The sequence below is a fragment of the Miscanthus floridulus genome, chromosome 17, assembly GCF_019320115.1.
Source record: "Miscanthus floridulus cultivar M001 chromosome 17, ASM1932011v1, whole genome shotgun sequence".
Lineage (NCBI taxonomy): Eukaryota > Viridiplantae > Streptophyta > Magnoliopsida > Poales > Poaceae > Miscanthus > Miscanthus floridulus.
In genome coordinates, this window is record NC_089596.1 from 94,708,039 (window position 1) to 94,730,465 (window position 22,427).

Genomic DNA, 22,427 nt, shown 5'->3' on the forward strand with positions numbered 1-22,427 from the left:
AACTAAGGTTTTGTTTGGTAGGGTAAGCGTTTGGCAGTTTTTTCTTCTTCCTCTCCCTCTGGATTGGTTGCTGGTTGCTAATTCTTTATGTTATTTTTAAATTTTATTTTTTAAATTTAAATTTACTTAGATAAAAAATCATATAGAAACGCACAACTCTAGATGTTACTACACATGTGCGTACATAGGGTACCTTGGACAATTGGCCTCTCAGCCATGCTTGATAAGATAGGTGCATTCGTTTTGCCAAATGGTTTACCAAAACAGCTTTAACTTCACTGGTGGAGTCGTTCGTTCGTGGAGCTGAAACCAAATTTTTTTTTTTGCTTCACTAGTGAAGTGAAGGCCTACCAAACGAGGCCTAAGCTAAGTGTCGGTGCGAAATGTGGTTAACAAGTAAATATTTGTAGTTTTGCTATACGTTGTGATCGGATATGGCCTAGCACTCAATGACACATGATTTATATTGGTTCAGGCAACATGCCCTACGTCCAGTTGAGGTCGGTCGGTGACTTTATTCCTGAGCTCAGGTGCTCGAAGTTTGCTGTGGGTTACAAACGAGTAAGGAATGAGAAGGGGTGTTAGAGGTCCGATCGGACTCTGAACCGAGTGGAAGAGAGTGACGGATACTCAAACTTGCGTTAAGTATGGGAGCGTATGCTCTGTGTGTCCGAGCTTATCAGCTGTTGAGAGCGTGTAGGCTGTGTAGCTATCGAGCTCTAGAGCTCTTGTGCTATTGTCCTCGAGTCCTTGAGTCTTCGAGTCTTCGATCCTTCTGGTAGGAGAGAGTGCATACGGCCGCTGCCTAGTCTTGTTGCCCACGCCATCGGGTACGGGATGGTTGCCATCACCCACCTTAGTGTTCATGCTCTGTTGTATCTGGCAGGCTACATAGTGTTCGCCTGGTACAGCAAACAATAATGCCCACAATACTGTTTACGCTCATACGCGTCTGGTAGGCTCTAACATGTTCGCCTGGTACGGCAAACGACGACACCCACAATACTGTTTATGCTCTGACGCGTCTGGCATGTTCTATCGTGTTCGCCTGACATGCCCCGACGGCACCGTCCTGTAGGTGCGCAGAGCACGGCAGGGTACGGTACTTAGTATTGCGGTTGACTTGAGCACCTTACCTTATCTGCTCCGCCTGCTCCCCGGGCCCACACCGAGCGGGCGTCCCCGGTCGGTCGTTCCCAGTCAGCCCCGACTGTGTCGGTCAGGAAAGAGCAGCGAGCAGAGGTCCTGGCATATTCTCGGTCGGAGAAAGGGGGTCGGAGTCGGACTACGGTCCCACCACGGATAGGCCTTTCGGTCGCACCTCCGATCAGATCTCCTGGCCAGAGGTGCCGGTCGAGGACCGGATCGTGGTCTTGGCCTGTCATTGTGTATCTGGGCCGGCCCAGGCACGTGCTGTTGTTGCGCCGCCTGCTAGGCCGAGTTTTATAGGGAAGCGGGTCCATTGGGGACCCCGGGTTTAAGAACCCGACAGGAGCCCTCGAGCCCCTTTGGGACTTCTGTGAAGCCGTGAAGGGGCTATTTACACACGCTTTGCATGATATTGTAAAAGTCAGGGGCTTGTGTTTTTAGCTTAATGAAAGCTTGTATTTCCTTTGTAATTCCTATGCCCATTGTGCCGTGGAGGCGGGCTATTATTGGAACTTCGGTGTTTTTCCTCCTTGGTTTGTTGTACCACGTAGGGTAACCGAGTAGGATTTAGGCGCTCAGCCTCTATGTGGAGGACTGGCAAAGGCCACGGAGGCATGCAGCATAGACATAGGCGCCCAGCCCCTGAGGAGGAGACACGTTGGTAATCCGTTTTTGGCCGGGTCGCGAGCGCACCTGGTGGGTGTAGCCCCCGAGCCTGTGGCCGACTAGGGAGTTGGTCGGAGGCTGAGCACCTTGGTACTCTCTTTTGGGGCTACGGACTCTTGTGTCTCTTTCGGTCGGGGTGTTCGCCCGTGTCCGTTCCGACCACAACCTGTGCGGTCGGTCGGGTTCCTGAGTCGGGATCTGGCGGCTCGAGCCCCCGAGCCACTAGGGGCCGATCGGGGTCAGTCGCATGATTTCCTACGTCACCCCGTCCATGATTTCCACAACCAGAGGGGTTGAGCTAACGCCACTTGCCTCAATGGCTCGAGTGGCGGGCTTCGGTGTGCTCGCTAACGGGCATGTCCGAGTGGAATCCGGGTCCGTCGTTCATGACAAGGTCGGCATAGCCCTCATGTGGCACTCCACTTCTCCTTAACCTGCCGTCCGGCAGATGCCCAAGTCATTCCAGAGAGCGACTCAGGTGGCCCAATGGCCTCTCATCGATGGAGATTCTGTGGGAACGACTCGAGGTCAGGATCGAAGGAGAAGGTTGAGATGACCCTGTCTGCTCTTGAGCGAGTTGGGCGAGGTCCGCTAGGGCTCATCTGTGTTTTCTCCCCTAGCTCTGTTTGACGCGAGGAGGCCTCGAGCCCTTCGCGGGCCGACCTTTGAACCCCGATCGATTGCCGCTCATATCGAATGAGACGACTACCATTTCGTGATGCGACGTGAAGCGTTTCGATACAATGATTGCACATGCAATGATTTGGATGTATAAATGCATGCATGAGAATGAATGCTTATGTACTAGAAAAGTAAAACGAGGGTTGGTAAAGTTACCTCGATGGCTCGAGTGATGGGTTCGGGGAGCTCCTATCGGATATGTCTGAGTGGAATCTGGGCTCGTCGTTCATGACAGAGTCAGCATAACCCACATGGGGCATCCCATTGCTCCTTACCTGTCTCTCGGCAGTCGCCCGGGCCGTTTGATCGATTCGGGTGACCCGCTGGCCTCTGCTTGATGGAGATTCCATCGGTGGGCCCCTCCAAACCCTACCTGGGAAGACGGAGGGTCATTTGCATGTAGTTGCGCCTCGTTTCCTATGCCAAGATTGTGGTAGTGGTGGGCCCCACCTAGGCCATGTCCCATTAGCCAGGTGATGTCCCGTTGGGTAGGCCGTGTCCTATTAGCTAGGGCCACGTCTCGCCGCACGCCTTTCTGCATTATATAGGGGGAAGGGAGAGGGGTTTCCTCCTGTTCTTTCGCCTTTCTTCAACCACTGCCGTTCCTCCTTCCTTCTTTTTGTCAAGCATGTTTGTGTGCCGTGGTGGTTTCTAGGAGAGAGTAGGGCAGAGCGAGGGAGAGGAAAAAATCATAGATTCGTTCGTAAATCCAAGGTGCGATGTCGAACTGGAGGCCTTCCAACATGGATGAGGCCGTGCTGGCCGACTTCATCGTGAAGGGGATACTTCCGTTGAAGGAGGTGGCGCACTAGAGGGCTCCCACACCAGGGGAGGTTGTTCCGCAACCCTAGGCTGACAAGGTCATCTCCTTCCTTGCCTTCCATGAGCATGGGCTCAGGTACCCCGCGCACTAATTCCTGTGTAGGCTCCTCAACGAGTGGGGCCTAGAGTTGCAACACCTCAACCCGACTAGGGTGCTGCACATCACCAGCTTTGTCACCGTCTATGAGTCCTTCCTTGGGATGGAGCCGCATGTGGATCTATTCCGATGAGTCTTCATCGGGCGAGCCCTGTTCGAGGGGAAACCGCCCAGAACCGCATCGGTCGGGGGGTTTGCCCTGCAGAAGAGGCCGAAGCCATCGGTCCCCTACCCTGCGTACTCCCCCAGTGACTCCAACGGGGGTGGCATGGAGTGTGGTTCTATATCAGGAACCCGGTGGAGGCGCCGTTCCTGACGTTTACCGGAGGGAGGCCGGAGAAGAGGGAAAGTTGGACATGGGGTCCTTCCCGTCAACAGAAAAAACTAGGGATTATCGAGCCAAAGCTTTGGAAGCTCATGTGGAATGGCCTTGATGGATTGTGAGTCTTCCACACCTTCTTCCATCGTTGGGTTGCCCCACTAGGGGAAAGGAGGCGACCGATGTGGGAATACTCTGGCCCGACGGATCCTGACCGCGCATCGCCGGAGGAGTTGTCGAAAGATGAAGTCCGGAGTCATCTTGGTTGGGCACTGCAGTTGAGGGATGAAGACTCCCTCGAAGGGATGCCCGGACCCCTTCATGCCGCGAAGCTATCCAATTTGGTATGTTTTTTCCCGTGACCTTTTCCTTCTTATTTTGATGTTTTGATTGTTTTTGAGTTGCCAATTTCGAAGGGACTCATGGGCTATAAATCCTGGCTGCATCTTCCAAGAGGGCCGAAAGGCACGGTTTGGTAAGCCACCTAGAGGGAGGCTACACTTGCCAAGAAGAAGTAAACCAAGAAGGTCCGGAGGAGGTTTGATAAGGAGAAAGAGATCAACCGATGGGTTTGTGGTGGCGAGAGCTGGAGTGACGTGGAGGCGGAGCTCGAGTCAGAGGAGCCCATGGAGATGGGTGATGACGCAAGTTCCTCAGAGGATGAGGGAGACAGGGGCACTGCCATGACCTTGGTGGAGCGTTGTAAGCCCGTGACTGTGCTCGTCGACGGCTGGCGTGGTATGGAGGTGCACGACGATGTTCCTGAGTCGAGGAAGCACGCCGCGAGTGAAGATGCCGCCCTCAAATGAGAGGCAAAGCAGGTGCGGGCGCCGCCCCCTTCGGAGGCGTCATCGGCTTTGCGCCCCCTGCTTTGAGTGTGGCAGAGCACGCCGGTTGGTCGGGGGGGACATGAACGTTCCCCTTCATCTTTGGGGTCGACGCGTGTGTGCGACCCCCAATGGGGAGATGCCCCGATTGTTGCTCCAGTGGTTTCACCATGAGCTGGTGGTCGTGGCCATTCGTGGGCCGATCAGGGACCAGCCGGGTCTTTCCCTCCCTCGGTTGCTGTGAGGGGACGCGGGTCGTGACCCCCGAGCGGTCCTCATTCGGTCAGCTCATCATCAGCCGGTCGGGGCTTCAAGGTTCTGCCGCTTTCATCTGGGTATGTATTTATGTTTCCCTTTGTTCTCATAGTTGAGTTTTTAAGTGTGACCAACCTGCGCTTGTGCCCTTTTTTTTCTCTTTCTTTTTTTTCTTTTGCAGCGGCCAAGAGCCGACGGGACTGGCGATCACCCCACCTCTCGTGTGAGAAGAGTGGAGACCGAGCCAATGGCGGGTTGCGATGAGTGAAGGGCGAAGCAGGCTGGTGGCGGTGTGACCTTCCTTAATGGGTGTTATGTCTTCCTAACCAGTCGTGAGCACAGCGGCGGCTATGATGGCGGCGATCCCCGTGGTGACAGTGGAGGCTGGGTCGGAGGTGACTCTTGCAGTCCCTTCCCCACTAGTCGTGGAGGAGGAGCACATGGTTTGCCCGCCTGGTCAGAGCTGGAGGGGTCCAGAAAAGCCACGGCCAGGCCAGAGGTTGAGCAGTCACTGGTGAGCCATGGAGTCCTGGTGGCGGACATCCCCTTCGATGGTGAGGATGACACCGAGGTAGAGCCACCAGCCATCCCTCTATCCTTGGAGTTGGTGATGATCTAGTCATCGCTTGATACTACGATGGCTGGATCTTCCGATAGGTCGAGGGTGACCCACAAGCTAGTGTGGCCTTGCCCCGGCGAGCCGGGAAAGGCCTAGTTCATTCTTTGCGATGAGGAGGAGGTGAATCTTTAGCACCTGCTCGAGGAGAGAGGACTATCGATGGAGTCTGATCTCGCCCTTACCAAGGCAAAGCTTAAGGAGGCCTTGGAGAGGGTTGAGCTCGTCCATCAGGCCATGACCATCGACCTGCCATGCATTGCAGAGGTAAGTTTTCTATGTTCCTGGTGTTGTCTTTGATTTCTTAGCATTTAAACAGTTGTCTCAGCACACCTACCTCTTGTCTCACAGGACTTGGAGATGATGTCGATCCGCAAATCCTGGTTTCTTTGGGAGGAGCATGGTCGAATAGAGAAAGAAGCGGTGGCATTGTGGCGGGTTGATGAGCTCAGGCATGAGTTGGAGTCTGCCTGCCATGAGTCCCAACACTGGGCAGCCAAGGCGATGGGAGCAAGGGCGGCGGAGCTATGTGCGGTCGAGCGGGTGACTGCTACCGAGCAGAAACTCGACGTGGCGAAGGCCCACTTGGTGGAGACCGAGGTGGCACTTAGGAAGTCCCTAGAGGCTCTGGAAGTAGAGCAAAAGGCTCAGTCGGACACCAGTGGGAGGTCGTCGCGCTCCGGGGGTAGATGCTCAGGGCAGAGGAGTCGAACACTCGGCTGCTCGAGGGGGTGATCCAGCAAGAGGAAGGGGTCTCCATTCTCAAAAGTGCCCACCTTGGTATGTACCTATTCTACCCTCGATTGATGCCTTGAATTTTTCTTTTCCTTGCTCCTGAATTTGTCGTTCGTTTCTAGAACTGGGTGGAAGGATTGGCTCTCTAGAGCAAGAGCTAGAGACGGTCGAAGCGGTGGTCGGTCAGAGTGCCGAGGCGCTAGCCCAGTCCCTTGAGGAGCAACACGCTCTCAAGGGAGAGCTCGACCAGCTTCGCAACAGTGCGTAGGTGGTGGTCTCCAAGTTGTTCGGGTTAGGACTGAGCACCAGTAGGCCCGCCATCCTGCTGGGTTGGTCTCGAATGAAGTTCGAGCGCTCATCTCTGATGACATGTTCTATGGAACATCGGGGGTGCTGACCTCGGTGGTGACCCACTACCCCGATTTGGACTTCATGGCCATCTACAGAGGATATGTCGATGGGTGGAGCGTAGACGATATCCATGTGCTGGGGAAAATTTGGTCGCTGAGCAGGTCACCCTATAGTGGGTGATGGAGGCTCACCGTTCGACCATGGCCGTAGATGTGCACTGAGAAGACGTCGTCCAGCCTACAGAGGCAGCGGAGCTCAGGTCGGAGGTGAGCGTCATCCCGCCCTCAACTAAGCCGAACGTCGTCCTAACCATAGCCGAGCCGAGCACCGTCGTCCCAACCACAACCGAGCTGCCTTCGTCCTCATCAATTGCACCATCAACCAATGCAGCCGAGGGCCATAATGGAGTTAGAGTAGAAATAGTCAGTTTATGTAAAAGATGAATTCGTGGGGGAGCCCTCGTATGAACAGTTTTACATTCATGAATATTTTAAGTTTATTTTGTGATGAAATCACTCATGAGGGGAAGCTTGTCTTGTCCGCCCTTGTTTTTATCCTTGCATAGATTTATCTTTTGTCCTTTCTTTTTCGCACCTGCCCGTTGACCCATAGGCTGCAACCTTAAGAACCCGGGCATGGCCCACAAGGCTCAACTGCCCGTAACCGTAGGTCATGGCGGGGTGTGATCGGTCAGGAGGTTAAAGCGCAAGTTACATAGGGTAATCAAAGGAACAAAATGCCCTTTTGTTTGAGCGATGCCCTTTTGTTTGGGCGAAAAGTGTTACTACATGATAGTAAAAAAAGAAGGGTGGTATCGCACCGCCGTGCAGCCCCCGAGCGACCCAGGACGATAGTGCTCAGGCTGGGGCGCTGTAGGAGCAAGCATTGAATGGAAATAAATGTAAGACTGAGTTTTAGGGAAAGAAACGACGTAACTGTTCGATGTTCCATGTGTTGGTGAGAATGTTGCCATTGTCGTCCTTCAGCCGATAGGTGCCCTATCGGATCACCACGGCCACCGCGTACGGTCCTTCCCATGGTGGAGAGAGCTTATGTTTGTCCTTGGGTCACTAGGTCCTCCTGAGTATGAGATCACCAACCTCGAGGATGCTTCCCCTAATTTTTCATTCATGGCACCTGCGGAGAGTTTGCTGGTAACGAGCAAAGTGGATGACGGTCGTCTCATGAGCCTCCTCTAGCAGGTCGACCATGTCCTACCGAGCCTCCATGGATTGGTCTCGGTCGAAGGCCTTTACTCTTGGGGCACCGTGATCGAGGTCGGATGGCAACACTACTTCGGCTCCGTATGCCAGGAAGAAAGGGGTGAACCCCATGGATCGGTTTGGGATCGTTCTTAGGCTCCAGAGGGTCTCTAGGACCTCTGCAACCCAACTCCTGACATACTTTTTGAGTCAATCGAAGATGTGGGGCTTGAGTCCTTGGAGGACCATGCCATTGGCCCATTCGACCATACCATTAGTACGTGGGTGTCCGACCGAGGCCTAATCGATCCTGATGCCATATCCGTCACAAAAGTCCAGGAACTTCTTCCCGGTGAAGTTTGTTCCGTGGTCAGTGATGATACAGTTAGGAACACCAAACCAATAGATGATGTCAAGGAAGAACTTGACCGCCTCTTTTGAGCAGATATTGGTGATGGGCTACGCCTCTATCCACTTAGTGAACTTGTCCACCACCACGAGTAGGTGAGTGAAGCCACCCGGGGCCTTTTTGAGGGGTCTGACCTTGTCGAGGCCCTAGACCACGAATGGCCAGATGATGGGGATGGTCTGAAGCTCCTACACCGGTAGGTGAGTTTGCCGAGTGTAGAATTGGCATCCTTCACACCTACGGACCACCTTTGCATCTCGTAGCACAGTGGCCCAGTAAAAATCTTGGCGAAAGGCTTTCTCGACTAGCGACCTTGGGGCCATGTGATGTCCACAGATTCTGGCATGGATCTTGAGGAGAAGTTGTTTCCCCTTGTCGGTCTGGATGCACTTCATGAGCACTCTTGATAGACTTTGCTTGTAAAGTTTGTTACTAATGGCGACGAACGTCTTGGCACGTTGAGCGATTCGTCGTGCTTTAGTCCTTTCCGGTGGGAGAACCTCCTCGAGGAGGTAGGCGAGCAGTGGTGCTCTCCAGTTGGCCGGATCGAGTGCCATCATGATGATGTCACCGGGTGATGTTGCCATGGAGACACCAAGGTTGGAGCCCCTAAGTGCTCTGTTGGGGTCGGGGCACGTCGGGGGGTCGAAGCCCCCAAGTGCCAGATTGGTGTTGGAGAGCGTCTGGGTCAGATCCTCTCGGATGCGGGCAGATGGTTCATGGAGGTCGTTTACAAAGACTGTGTCGGTGGGCGGTTCCCGTCTGGCCACCAATTTTGCGAATAAGTTGGCAGCGGCATTGTCCTTTTGAGGGACATGATGCAGCTTGATCCCTCGGAACTTGTCCTTGAGCTTGCACACCTTCTGGCAGTACGCCGCCATGAGAGGGCTCTTGTAGGAGGACTCTTTCTTGACTTGGTCGACAACCAACTCTGAGTCGCCACGAACATGCAGCCACATGGTGCCAAGCTCGATGGTGATGCATAGTCCATTGATGAGGGCCTCGTACTCTATGGAGTCGTTCGAGGCTAAAAATAGAGACGATTCGCGTAATGGAGCCTGTTCCCTTCTGGGGAGATCAGAACCACTCTAGCCCCCAAGCTAGGTGCCATGACCGACCCATCGAAGTACATCGTCCAATGCTCGTGGGTGATGTCCGGGGTTAGGAGCTAGACTTCCGTTCATTCGGCGATGAAGTCGGTAAGAGCCTAAGACTTAATAGTGGTGCGGGGGACATACCTGATGTCGTGGCCCATGAGGTCGAGAGCCCACTTGGAGATTTGGCCGGTGGCGTCGCGGTTATGGATGACCTCCCCAAATGGGTACGAGGTGACGACCATGACCTCATGGTCGGTGAAGTAGTGCAGGAGCTTCCGGGTCGCCATCAGCACGGCATACAGAAGCTTCTGAACCTAGGGGTAGCGAATTTTGGCATCGGTGAGTACCTCACCGATGAAGTACACCGGTCGCTGGACCTTCAGGGGGTGTCCTGGCTCCTCCCTCTTGATGACGAGGGCAGTGCTCACAACGTGGTTGCTTGCCGTGATGTAGAGGTAGGATTCTTCCCATTCAGGAGCAACGAGGATTGGGGTCAACGTTAGTGATGCTTTGAGGCTTTCCAAAGCCTGATGTGCCTCCTTTGTCTAGATGAATTCGTCTGTCTTCTTGAGAAGTTTGTAGAGAGGCATCCCCTGCTCGCCTAGTCGGGAGATGAACTGGCTTAGGGTGGCCAAACAGCCGGTGAGCCTCTATATGCCCTTGACATTGTGTATGGGGCCCATGTTGGAGATGGCCATGATTTTTTTGGGGTTGGCTTTGATACCGCGCTCGGACATGATGTATCCGAGCAGCTTCCCCTTCGGAACACCAAAAACACATTTTTTGGGATTCAATTTGACGCTGAACCTTCGGAGGTTCATGAATGTGGCGGCCAAGTTTGTGATCAGGTCACTAGCTTGAGCCATTTTCACCACTATGTCATCTACATAGACGGCGATTGTTGGTTTTGGCCGCTCGACTTGGTCATGTTGGTCAGGTGGGTCAATTTGGTCAGTGAAGCATCGTTGCATGCACCGTTGATAGGTGGCGCTAGCGTTCTTTAGACCAAAAGGCATGGTTACGTAACAGTACGAACCATATGGGGTGATGAATGAAGTCACGACCTAGTCGTACTCTTTCATCGTGATCTGGTGGTAGCCTGAGTAGGCATCCAGCAAGGAGTGGATTTCGCACACTGAGGTGGAGTCGACTATCTGATCTATGCATGGTAAAGGGAAGTGGTCCTTTGGGCATGCCTTGTTGAGGCTAGTATAGTCAACACACATTCTCTATTTCACATTCTTCTTTTTCACAAGAACAAGATTAGCTAGCCAGTGGGACTGGTATACCTCTTTGACAAATCTGGCTGCCAGAAGTTTGGCGATGTCCTTGCCTATGGCCCTACGCCTCTTGTTGTCAAAGCGACGCAGGCGTTGCTTGGTGGGCTTTGAGCCTAGGACGACGCGTAGTGCATGCTCGACAACCTCCCTTGGTATGCTCGACATGTCAGAAGGCTTCCACGCGAAGACATCGTGATTTGCATGTAGGAAGTCGGCAAGCTCGCTTTCCTATTTGGCTGGGAGCTTGGTCCTGATCCGCACCATCTTGGTTGGGTTGCTAGGGTCGATCTCCACCACCTTGGTTTCCTCGATCGGTTGGAAGGTGCTCGAGGAGGTCTGCCCATTGCGGTTGGGGACTGCTAGAGTCACTGAATTCCTGAGCTCTGAGAGCTCAGTGGAGTTGATGACAATAGTGGCAAGCTCGTAATGCTCGTGGTCGCACATGTAGGCGTGCGAGAAGGTGTTACCTACAGTGATGATGCTGTTCGGCCCCAGCATCTTTAGCTTGAGGTAGGTGTAGTTGGGGATCGCTATGAACTTGGCATAGCATGGCCGCCCCAAGATGGCATGGTAGGACCCCGGAAAGTCCACTACCTCAAAGGTTAGGACCTCCAAGCGGAAGTTAGCGCGGTCACCAAATGTGATGGACAGGTCAATCTACCCAAGTGGGTACGCCTACATCCCCAGGATCATGCCATGGAAAGGAGAGCTCACTGGGCGGAGCTCCGACCAGGGGATGCGCATGGCGTCGAGGGTGTCAACATAGAGAATGTTGAGGCCGCTGCCTCAGTCCATCAGCACCTTGGTGAGGCACTTCTTACAGATGATGGGGTCGATGATGAGCGAGTAGCGACCTAGTCGGGCGACATGGGAAGGATGGTCTCTCTGATCAAAAGTGATTGGGGAGTCCGACCAGCTAAGGAAAGAGGGGATGGTTGACTCGGCGGTGCATGCCTCTCTATAGCGTACCCTGTGCTGGCGCTTGGAGTGGATGGTGCCGGATCCCCCAAAGATCATGAGGCATTCCTCGGGGTTAGGGAAGCCATCTTCATCCTTACCCAGCATGCCTCCTTTCTTGGCCTCCTCCTCCTTGCCTATCCCTTCCTTTGGCTTGGCGGCTTGCCGTAGGAAGCGCTTGAGGAGCTCGCAGTCCTTGTAGAGGTGTTTAACGGGATAGGCATGGTTGGTGCATGGACTCTCCATGAGCTTGTCGAAGTGGTCGGGCTGGCCCTGCTAGGTCTGCTTGCCCACGTGGTCGGTCGTGGCGACCAAAGCTGGGTTGGCTGGTCTACTCCGGTCCATCTTGTTCTTCTTGCCCTTTTGTGTGGAGGGGCCCTCACTTTGGTCCTCATGCTTGGCCGGAGGCATGGTTTGTGGCAATGTTGATCAGGTCATGGGTGGTATGGGGCTTCACACAGCCGAGCTTGTGGATCAGGGACTTGCAGGTTGTCTCAGAGAGGAACGCTCTCACAATGTCCGCGTCGATGACATCAGGAAGGGAGTTGCACTATTTTGAGAACCTACAGATGTAATTCTGCATGGACTCATTGGGCTCCTACTGGTAGCTCTCAAGGTCCTAGGAATTCCTAGGACAGACATATGTCCCCTAGAAATTTCCAACGAAGACCCTCTTGAGATCTGCCTAGTCGTGGATGCTGTCAGGCGGAAGGAATTCGGGCCATGCTTGAACATGCTCCCCACACAGATGGGGAGGTACTAGATGATGAAGTAGTCATCATCCATTCCTCTGGCTCAGTAGGCGAGTCAAAAGTCTTCGAGCCATATACCGGAATTCGTCTCCCCGGTGTACCTGGCGATGTTGGTGGGCGGTCAGAAGCGATGTGGGAACGATGCTTTCTAGATGTGGTGACCAAAGGCCCATGGCCCCGGTCGTTTGGCTGGCAGCCATGCCTAGGGTGCGTGTCCTCGCACTCCTCGATGGTTAGGCTAGGGCCCATGTCGCCTAGTCTCGCCGCCCTTTGATGGACATCATCATTTTGTCGGGCATGGCGTCGATTGTTGATGATGCTGCAAGCTTCACGGTTCGGCCTGAGCCATTTGTGCATAGGTGGTTGATGTGGAGCAGGCGCCGGGTTGGGGTATGGTGTAGCCGTGGCTTCCTACTCCACACCGGTGTGGCAAAACCATCCGAAATAACATACTTACGGAGGCGCTTGTCTTCCACTAGACACTAAGCACCCCGAGAGCCGGCTACATCGGGCGGATTCTGTCGAGCACACCCCAAGAGAGAGCTTGAATAATCCACATTTTTTCCTCAGGATCCAATAATGAGAATGAGTTTACATTACTTAGTCCATTTCATACATCCAGAGTTCTTAGAAATATATTATTATGGTACCAAATTCAGAGTGCGGAAATTTAACAGCGGAATGAAAGAAACAACTATCGATAATATACAAGGATCCGTTTGTGCCCACTAGAAGAATCCTTCACACAATGGCTACTCCTCAAGCAGTACCTGTAGTAGGGGTAAATAAACCCTGAGTACACAATATACTCGCAAGACTTATCCGACTAGTGGGAATAATTTCACCTTGGCCTTCGCCTTAGCCTTCGCCAAGGCCATGGCTCGCTCCGGCAGTGGTGGTCCCACGACCAGATCTCAAGTTCATCTGAAAACAGATAGGAACCAACCACTTAGGACAACCCTCAAGATTAGGAACAAGAGATTACAGAAATGATAAGACCTTTATTAAAGCATTCCTTTAATTTATCCTATCAATTTACTAATCCAATTATACGTGTAGGGGGAGTTTAGTTTAAGCAAGATTTTTTTATCATGATGCATGCATCGGCCTATACGTTCACTCAAGCTGGATTATAGCGGCATTCACAAGATTTTCGGCACATCACACACTCACTTTCCGTATGCTAATGATTTCTTACGTAGCGTAAGTCAGTGTACCTATAGAAAACTGATTAGATAAAACTAGTGCCACTATCCTAGATAGACCATATTGCTAGGGCTTATACTTATTTAGATAATTTTATCGCATCCTATTTTTCACAAAACTTTTGTCGGTCAAATTTTAGGTTTTGGAAAAGAGTGATGAAACTCGTAGACTCATTATTGGCTCTGGTACCAACTATGGCAGAACCGCCCGAAATAACATACTTACGGAGGCGCTTGTCTTCCACTAGACACTAAGCACCCCAAGAGCTGGCTACATCAGGCGGATTTTGTCGAGCACACCCCAAGGGAGAACTCGAATAATCCACATTTTCCCCTTAGAATCCAATAATGAGAACAAGTTTACATTACTTAGTCCATTTCATACATCCAGAGTTCTTAGAAATATATTATTACAACACCAAATTCAGAGTGCGGAAATTTAACAGCGGAATGAAAGAAACATCTATCGATAATATACAAGGATCCATCTGTGCCTACTAGAATAATCCTTCACACAATGGCTACTCCTCAAGCAGTACCTGCAACAGGGGTAAATAAACCCTGAGTACACAATGTACTCGCAAGACTTATCCGACTAGTGGGAATAATTTCCCGACTCCAAGGGATATGATAAGCTTTATGGATTGCTGGTTTTTCTTTTTGCGGAAAGCAACACTAATAGTGAATCCTTATGTAAGTTTATTATTAGTAGTCATGATTAGTTCATTGCCTAACCATTCTATGTAAGCACCTATTCTACCTTCAAGCAAGAGTTGAGCAAGCAGTTCAATTTCACCACCTTTCCTCTTTTAGTTCTTACTATGGTGCTAGACTGTAGACAAGTCGTAAAGAATCGCTCGGCAATTCGTGAATCAATGTGCCCAGCTGGGTACCCCAAGACACACACCCCGCTTGTACCCTAGGCACAAGTAGGACCAACCCACCACTCTCCTGTCACGGGGTCTAGGTCCCCGTCCAAACTTGGTCTCCAAGCCCTCGCTACTGAGTCCTAGATTCAGTGCGGTGCTTAGACCTCCACCATCCCCGCCCCTAATCAGTCGGTCCGGAAAGAACCGAAACCCATGACAAGAGAGCAACAAGCCTTCCCTGCGCCCATACACAAGTATATGTTCAGGATAATAAGTCTATGACTTGCCTAGAACCCAATGCAACGGTCGGTCCATAACCAACACAAATAGGGAAACAGTGTAACCAAGCTATGCCCTGTTGGCCATAGGACACAACCTCTTACACCCACCAATACCTAAACCATATCCCTACCCGGTCTCTATTTTCCTTTCACCATTTTATCATGAGTGATAATAATAATCACCTATTGTGAGTAACGGCAGGTTACTCACGCTACCGAAATCCTGAGCATAGCAACTACTTGCCCTATGCTAGTAGAACTCATGGGAAGGTATATATATGCATGTAGTTTCCATAAAATGCATGTAACGTAAATGCACATCATATATTCAGTGATCATTCAAAATAAGGGTTATGCACTGGGGCTTTCCTTGGGCAGGTGGGGTGTCAACAAAGTTAGCAGCTGATGGCTCTGGGGCTCCCTCCTGTACGAGAATCTCCTCCTCGTACTCCTCAATGATCTCCTCATACTCCTTCTCGTTCGTAGGCACGAACTCTACCAACTCATTACCTACATGCATGAAATGATGATGCAACACTTAATAATACTGCAACGACAACTCTTAAAATAAGAATACATCTATCAAACCACTAATCTAGCTCTACAGACTAAGACACTAAGTTGCCTATCATTTCCATTGAACATGTATGAAACATTTCATGTATTAACTTAGCAACTAAAGGCATTCTCGCTCTTAATACTGATTTACTATATATATAATAAAACAAGGAGTACTAGCTACCATATTTATCAACCTATTCTAAGGCTACAAAAATTACAGTGAGCACATAATAATCTAATGAGCCTACTGTAAAAATTTCATGGCTAGAGCTATTACCAACTTGCCACAAAAATTCCTACAATTATTAATCTAAATAACATTAACACTTCCAAATAATTTAATGGACCTTAGCATCCACACAGATATATATAAACTAACCATACTATCAGATAGGCAACATTTTTAGGAACTCAACAGAATTTATTTCACCATTTTTGGATACTAATATGAATTGATATTAATTTCTAAAGTTTAACTTAGAATGAAAAATACAAAGCTATTTCTATCTTCTATAAATTTAAAAGCGAATATAACCCGCGCGGCCCACGAGCGAGCGACACGACCCATCCCGCGCAGCGTGCACGCGCACGTGACCCGCCAACATGACCCACGAGGGGCGCGGCCCAACCGCGCGACAACGGCCCACGACGCGGAGGCCCATGCGCGCCGGCCACTTATGCGAAAACGCCCCCAAACAAACTTTTGTTCCCCTGACTACTATGCGGCCTATTCCTATAGTCGGGACTTAAACAAACTAGCCCTCGGAACAATCCCTCTTTACAATGGCCAGGTCCTCGGGCCACCCCCGCGCGCACCGGCGCTGCGACGACGGCACTGGACCACCACGCCGGCCAACCGAGACACGCTCCGCCCTAGATAGCAAGACAAACAGCACCTACAACCCTAGAGCCTACCCTAGCCGAGTTATAGGGGTGACCGAGCTCGCAGAAGTGGCGGCCATGGTGCGCGACCATGCACAACAGCGGCACGAGCACGTCGGCCACCCTAAGCCACTGCGGGGAGAGCTGGCCAACTCTAAAGCTCCACTAACGTACCCTGGTTGCTGCTATGGTGATGGTTTGGCCAGGGATTCCCTAAACCGAGCTTGCCACGTGCGACGGTGGGATGCGGCGACGCACTATGGTGACACCATCGCATCAACGACCAAGGCGGGCCGGTAGCGGCAAGGTTGAGGTGCGCGGGGTGGAGGAAGGACCTAAGCAAAGGTAATGGTGTAGCTAATTGGGCAGCGAGCGACGGGCGAGCAAGCTATCCATGCCCATGGCCAAGCATGGCCTTAATGGCTCGCCGGGCTAGAAACGCCAAATTAGTGCCCGACCGGCCATCATCAAGGCTGTGGGTGGCACAGGCGGTGATAGGACAAGAGAGCGCAGGTATGGACGAGGCGAATTGAAGAGAGGTGACTTCTTCCTGGTGCGCTCGCGGCACAAGGAGACGGCGGCGACATAGAGAGAAGCAGGAGCACGAGGGCGGATGGGACGGCTGCGAGACCCATCAGACTTCAACTGGGGCGCGTCTTGGAGGGGTGCGGGTGCCATGGCTGAGGGATCCTTGCCCCAAACGCATTGGATGAGCGAGCGCGTCGGCGACAGGCCATGGCCCGCGTGCTGCGGTGCCATTAATGGCGTCGCGACAGCGTGCAAGGCCACGCGGACGGCACCCACCCGGTCAGAGAGGAATAGCGCAGCGCAGTGCAGACATGACGCGACACAATGCAAGGCAGCGACATGGCAATGCAGAGCAGCTAGGCAGTAGTGGACCGGCCAAGGTGTCGGGCCCACGACGACAATGGCAGGGCACGACGGGGTAGAGCGGCCAGGCCAAACGGTCCCCAGCGTCCCACCGAGCATGGCGGTGCACATGTGTGTGTGCATGTAGGTGTGCGCGTATGCGTCGGACGACCGACGCTGCGACGCCGAGTGCCCGAGGCACGGTGACCGCGCCCACGCGATGAAACCGGCCGGGAACATGCCATGCACACTTTTTAAAGCGTCCTAAAAATCCAATTCGATGATTCAATTGCCAAACCACCTATGCTATACTTAAGAGGGCATGTTAGGCTACTAAAACAAGCCCTAATACCCCATCACTCCTTAACCCAATTGCTCTACAAAAATTGCCAAACTTAGCCTTGTCAAACCATTTTCTGACTTAAGAAATTTGACTAAGTCTCGATCGGATTCGCGTCAATTTGGATTTCCAAGCTATTAGGTATGCTAGCTAGTGAATTCATTTCTCGACCATAGGTATTTCATTGCCATCTACAAAGTTCATACTTCTAACTTTACTAAAGTTCCGTATATACATTCTATAGTGTTTTCGTTCAATAAAAATTCACGAACATCATCCGTACTTAATAATTTTATACGTCACGAACGACCTTTCGTTAAGCATTTCCGTTGGTCATTTTAAGTTACGTAAATTGATTCACACACTATATTACATACATTGACACATAACCATGATGCTCATGACATGTTTTACCAAAAGATTTTATAGTGTAACACCGAGGGTGTTACAAATCTACCCCACTAAAACAAAATCTCGCCCCAAGATTTCATGTGCCTAGTGTGGGAAAATATAAGAAATACATTTTGAAATAAACAACTACCTCGATGAACAAGAAAGAAGATGGGGATAATGCTCCAGGATGTAACTTTCTTGCTCCCACGTTGCTTCATCCTCTAAGTGGTTTTGCCACTGAACCTTGTAGAACTTCACCATGTTGTTCCTAGTCACTCTTTCTTTCTCATCTAAGATCTTGATAGGATGTTCAATATACATCAAGTCAAGATGGAGGGGAAGTCCTTCAATTTCCACAGCTTCATCAGGGACCCACAAACACTTCTTCAACTGAGATACGTGGAACACATCATGTACCGCCGATAAAATATCTAGAAGTTGGAGATGATAAGCAACTAGGCCACACTGCTCCAAAACCTTATAAGGACCTACATATCGAGGGGCTAGCATGCCATGGACACCAAACCGATGCACCCCTCTCATAAGAGACACCTTGAGGTACACATAATCCCCAACTACAAACTGCAAAGGTCTTCTTCGCTTGTCCACATAAGCTTTCTGTCGGCTCTGAGCCGCCTTCAAATGACTCTGAATGATACTGACTTGCTCTTGAGCTTCTTTGATGAAGTCAGGCCCAAAGTATCCATGATCTCCCACTTCAATCCAGTTAAGTGGTGTCCTACATTTCTTTGCATACAGAGCTTCAAAGGGTGCCATACGAATGCTTTCTTGATAGCTATTGTTGTAAGAAAACTCAGCTAAGTTCAAACATTCGTCTCACTTCTTAGGAAAAGAAATAGTACAAGCTCTCAACTTGTCCTCAAGTACCTGATTTACCCTTTCTGTTTGGCCATCAGTCTGTGGATGATAGGCTAAACTACGGAGGAGGCTAGTACCAAGACACTCCTAGAGCTGCTCCCAAATATGGGAGAGAAAGATGGACCCTCTATCAGAGACGATAGTGAGAGGAACTCCATGCAGGGTCATAATCCGATCAAAATACAGCTTGGCATACCTTCTAGCTGAATATCTAGAATCCACTGGGAGAAAATGAGCTGACTTGGTAAGGCAATCCACAATGACACAAATAGAGTTATAGCCCTTGGATATGCAGGGTAAACCCACAATGAAATCCATGGAAATATCTTCCCATTTCCAAATAGGAATGGGCAAGGGCTGCAAATATACTAGGGTACACATGTGGTCTGCCTTAACTCTCCCACAAGTGTCGCACTCCACGACGTACTTGGTGATATCCTGCTTCATATTGGACCACCAATACAAGTGGCACAAATCATGGTACATCTTGTTACTGCTAGGATGAATAGACAACTTGGAATGATGAGCTTCATTCAAAATCTTCCTTCTAATCTCCTCATTTGATGGAACCACCAATCAGTTCTTGTACCTTACTACCCCTTGCTCATCAATGCTAAACTAAGGACCACGCCCTTCGGCAATTAGTTTCTTAATGTGAGGAATTTCTAAAGTATCTTGCCTTTGCTCTATAATAATCTGCTTAAGTAAATCTGAGACTAAGGCAATGTGAGCTAGCACCTCAGCATGGTTGAGAGACAAAGGTGTTTCTTCAACCTGATATGACTTTCGGCTCAAAGCATCAGCTACCACATTAGCTTTTCTAGGATGGTAATGTACCTCCAAGTTATAATCCTTAATTAATTCCAACCATCTCCTTTGCCTCATGTTCAGCTCAGACTGAGTGAAAATATATTTGAGGCTCTTATGGTCTGTAAAAATGTGTACTTTATTTCCCAACAGATAATGCCTCCAAATTTTTAGAGCATGCACCATAGCAGCCAACTCTAAATCATGGGTGGGATAATTCACCTTGTGCTTTTTCATCTAGCGTGAAGCATAAGCTATCACACGTCCATCCTACATAAGCACACATCCCAACACCGTCTTCGAGGCCTCACAATATACATCAAAAGGTTTGTCAATATCTAGTTGGCCGGAACAGGAGCAGTGGTAAGAAATTTCTTTAAAGCTTGGAAAGCTTCTTCACAAGCTGGGCTCCAAATAAACTTGGCATCTTTCTAGAGCAGCTTGGTCATCGGCTGAGCTATTTTGGAGAAGTCAGGAATGAAGCGCCGATAATATCCAGCAAGACCAATGAACTGACGAATTTGATGCACTGACTTGGGAGACTTCCAATTTAGCACATCTTGCACCTTGCCTGGATCCACAGAGATACCTTTAGGTGTCAGAACATGCCCCAAAAACTGCACTCGATCTAACCAAAATTTACACTTGCTGAATTTGGCTATCAGCTTGTGTTCCCTCAATCGAGTCAGTACTATCCGAAGGTGTTGGGCATGTTCTTCCTTGTTCTTGGAATATATCAAGATATCATCAATGAATACCACCACAAACTTGTCCAACTCTGGCATAAATACTGAATTCATGAGATACATGAAGAATGCAGGAGCGTTGGTGAGACCAAAAGACATGACTAGGTATTCATATAGCCCATACCTAGTAGAAAAAGTTGTCTTTGGTATATCTTGTGGTCTAATCTTGATTTGATGATAGCCTGAGTAGAGATCGATCTTGGAGAACACCTTGGCACCAGCTAGTTGATCGAACAAAGTATCAATATGAGGTAAAGGATATTTGTTCTTAATGGTTACCGCATTGAGAGGACGGTAATCCACACACATCCGAAGAGTGCCATCCTTCTTCTTCACAAAAATGGCTAGACAACCCTATGGTGAAGAGCTAGGACAGATGAATCCCTTTTCCAACAACTCTTCTAACTGCTTCTTCATTTCAGCCAATTCCTTTGGGGCCATATGGTACGAGCATTGGGAGATAGGAATAGTGCCAGACTCTAACTCAATGGAGAACTCCACATATCTATCCGGTGGCAACCCAGGTAGATCCTCAGAAAAGACATCCGAGAACTCACAGACCACATGAATAGAGGTAAGATCAGGAGAAGCCTCAGCATGAGCAGCAACAGGTAAGGCTGGATCTGAGGGCATAAGAAGAGACATCCTATCCTCAGAAGAAGGAAGCCATAACTCAACAACTCTCTGCTTCATATCCAAGACTACCCCATATACACGCAACCAGTTCATTCCTAGAATTACATCAATGCCTTGTCTAGGCAGCACCATGAACTAGAGACGATAAGTGTGAGTGGCTAACACTAAGCCCACTATGTCTGTTCGAGTATTAACGCACAACTATGCACCCAAAGTACTGATTCTATAGGCAAAAGGTATATCCATAAGAGGTATATTGTGCTGATGTGCAAATCCCATGCTCTTGAATGAATGTGATGCACCAGATTCAAACAACACATAAGTTGGATGGGGATCAATGGTGAACATACCAGCCATCACTGGTTCATTTTGCAATATTTCCTCAGCCTCCATGAAATTAACCTATCCAGAATGGCTGACTAGCACCTTCTTCTTGATAATTGTTCGCTTGATCAGGCGAGGTTAGCTGAGGGTTGAGCAGACTGGGCAGGCTGGTTTTGCGGACACTCCTGGGCATAGTGGCCTTCCTTGCCACACTTGAAACAAGCACCAGGCTTGTTCTCCTATCCTTGACGAGTGGGACCTGCTGTCCCTAAGGCTGCTAATGTTGCACCTACTGGGTAGGTGCACGATACTAAGTAGAAGGAGCCTAAAAGGTATGCTGAGGCAATCAAAATGAATGCCCACCCAAAGACTGATAGGGCACCCGCCTGACAACCTGTACTTTTTGAGCATGAGGGTGACTAGAAGACCCAGTAGCCACCTGCTTGCGCTTTAATTCTACCTGAGAGTCATGCTGCAAGCCCTCCATGGCAATGGCCACTTCATCATAGCCCCAAAAGTCTGATAGTTACCTGTGTATAACTCCTTTTGTAGGCTGCAAGAGAGGACATGATAGAAATGTCCCTCTTCTTCTCATCGGTATCAATGTGACTCCCAACATACTGTGACAAGTGGTTGAACTTGTTAACATAGTCCATCATGGACATGCTTCCTTGCCTTAGGTCTAGGAACTCCGTCAACTTCCTGTTTAGAACACCAGCTAGAATATAATATTCTCTGAAGGCCATAGTGAACTCCTGCTAGGTCACACGATGATCCATCGGCTGCATGGCATTAAATGTGTCCCACCATGCACTAGCAAATCCCAACAGCTATTGCGCTGCAAAGCGCACTTTCTGCTCCTCAGTTATGGTGAGTAGCAGAAACTTTTACTCTAGAATGCGAAGCCAATGCTCTGCATCTAGAGGCTCAGCCGTCAGTGTGAATGTGGGTGGGTCCATCTTTAAGAAATCCTGATAAGAGCAGGGTCCCTTGGGGCCACGGGCACCACCCCTATTCCCACCATTGCCTCCGTGGCCTCCATGGGCGAAGCCACCAATAGCCTGTGCTAACAGCTCCATGGCACAGGCTGACTCGCGATGAGCAGCCAACATCTCCACCATCATCTCTACATGAGTCATCGGAGGCGGCGGTGGTGAAGGAGGAGGAGCCAGAACTGGGGCCTCATGGCTCTCCCCGTTGCCATGCTCATTGCCCCGACCACTTTCACCTTGGCCTTCGCTAAGGCCATGGCCCGCTCCGGCACTGGTGGTCCCATGATCGGATCTCAAGTTCATCTAAAAATAGATAGGAACCAACCATTTAGTATAACCCTCTAGATTAGGAATAAGAGATTATAGAAATGATAAGACATTTATTAAAGAATTCTTTTAATTTATCATATCAATTTACTAATCCAAT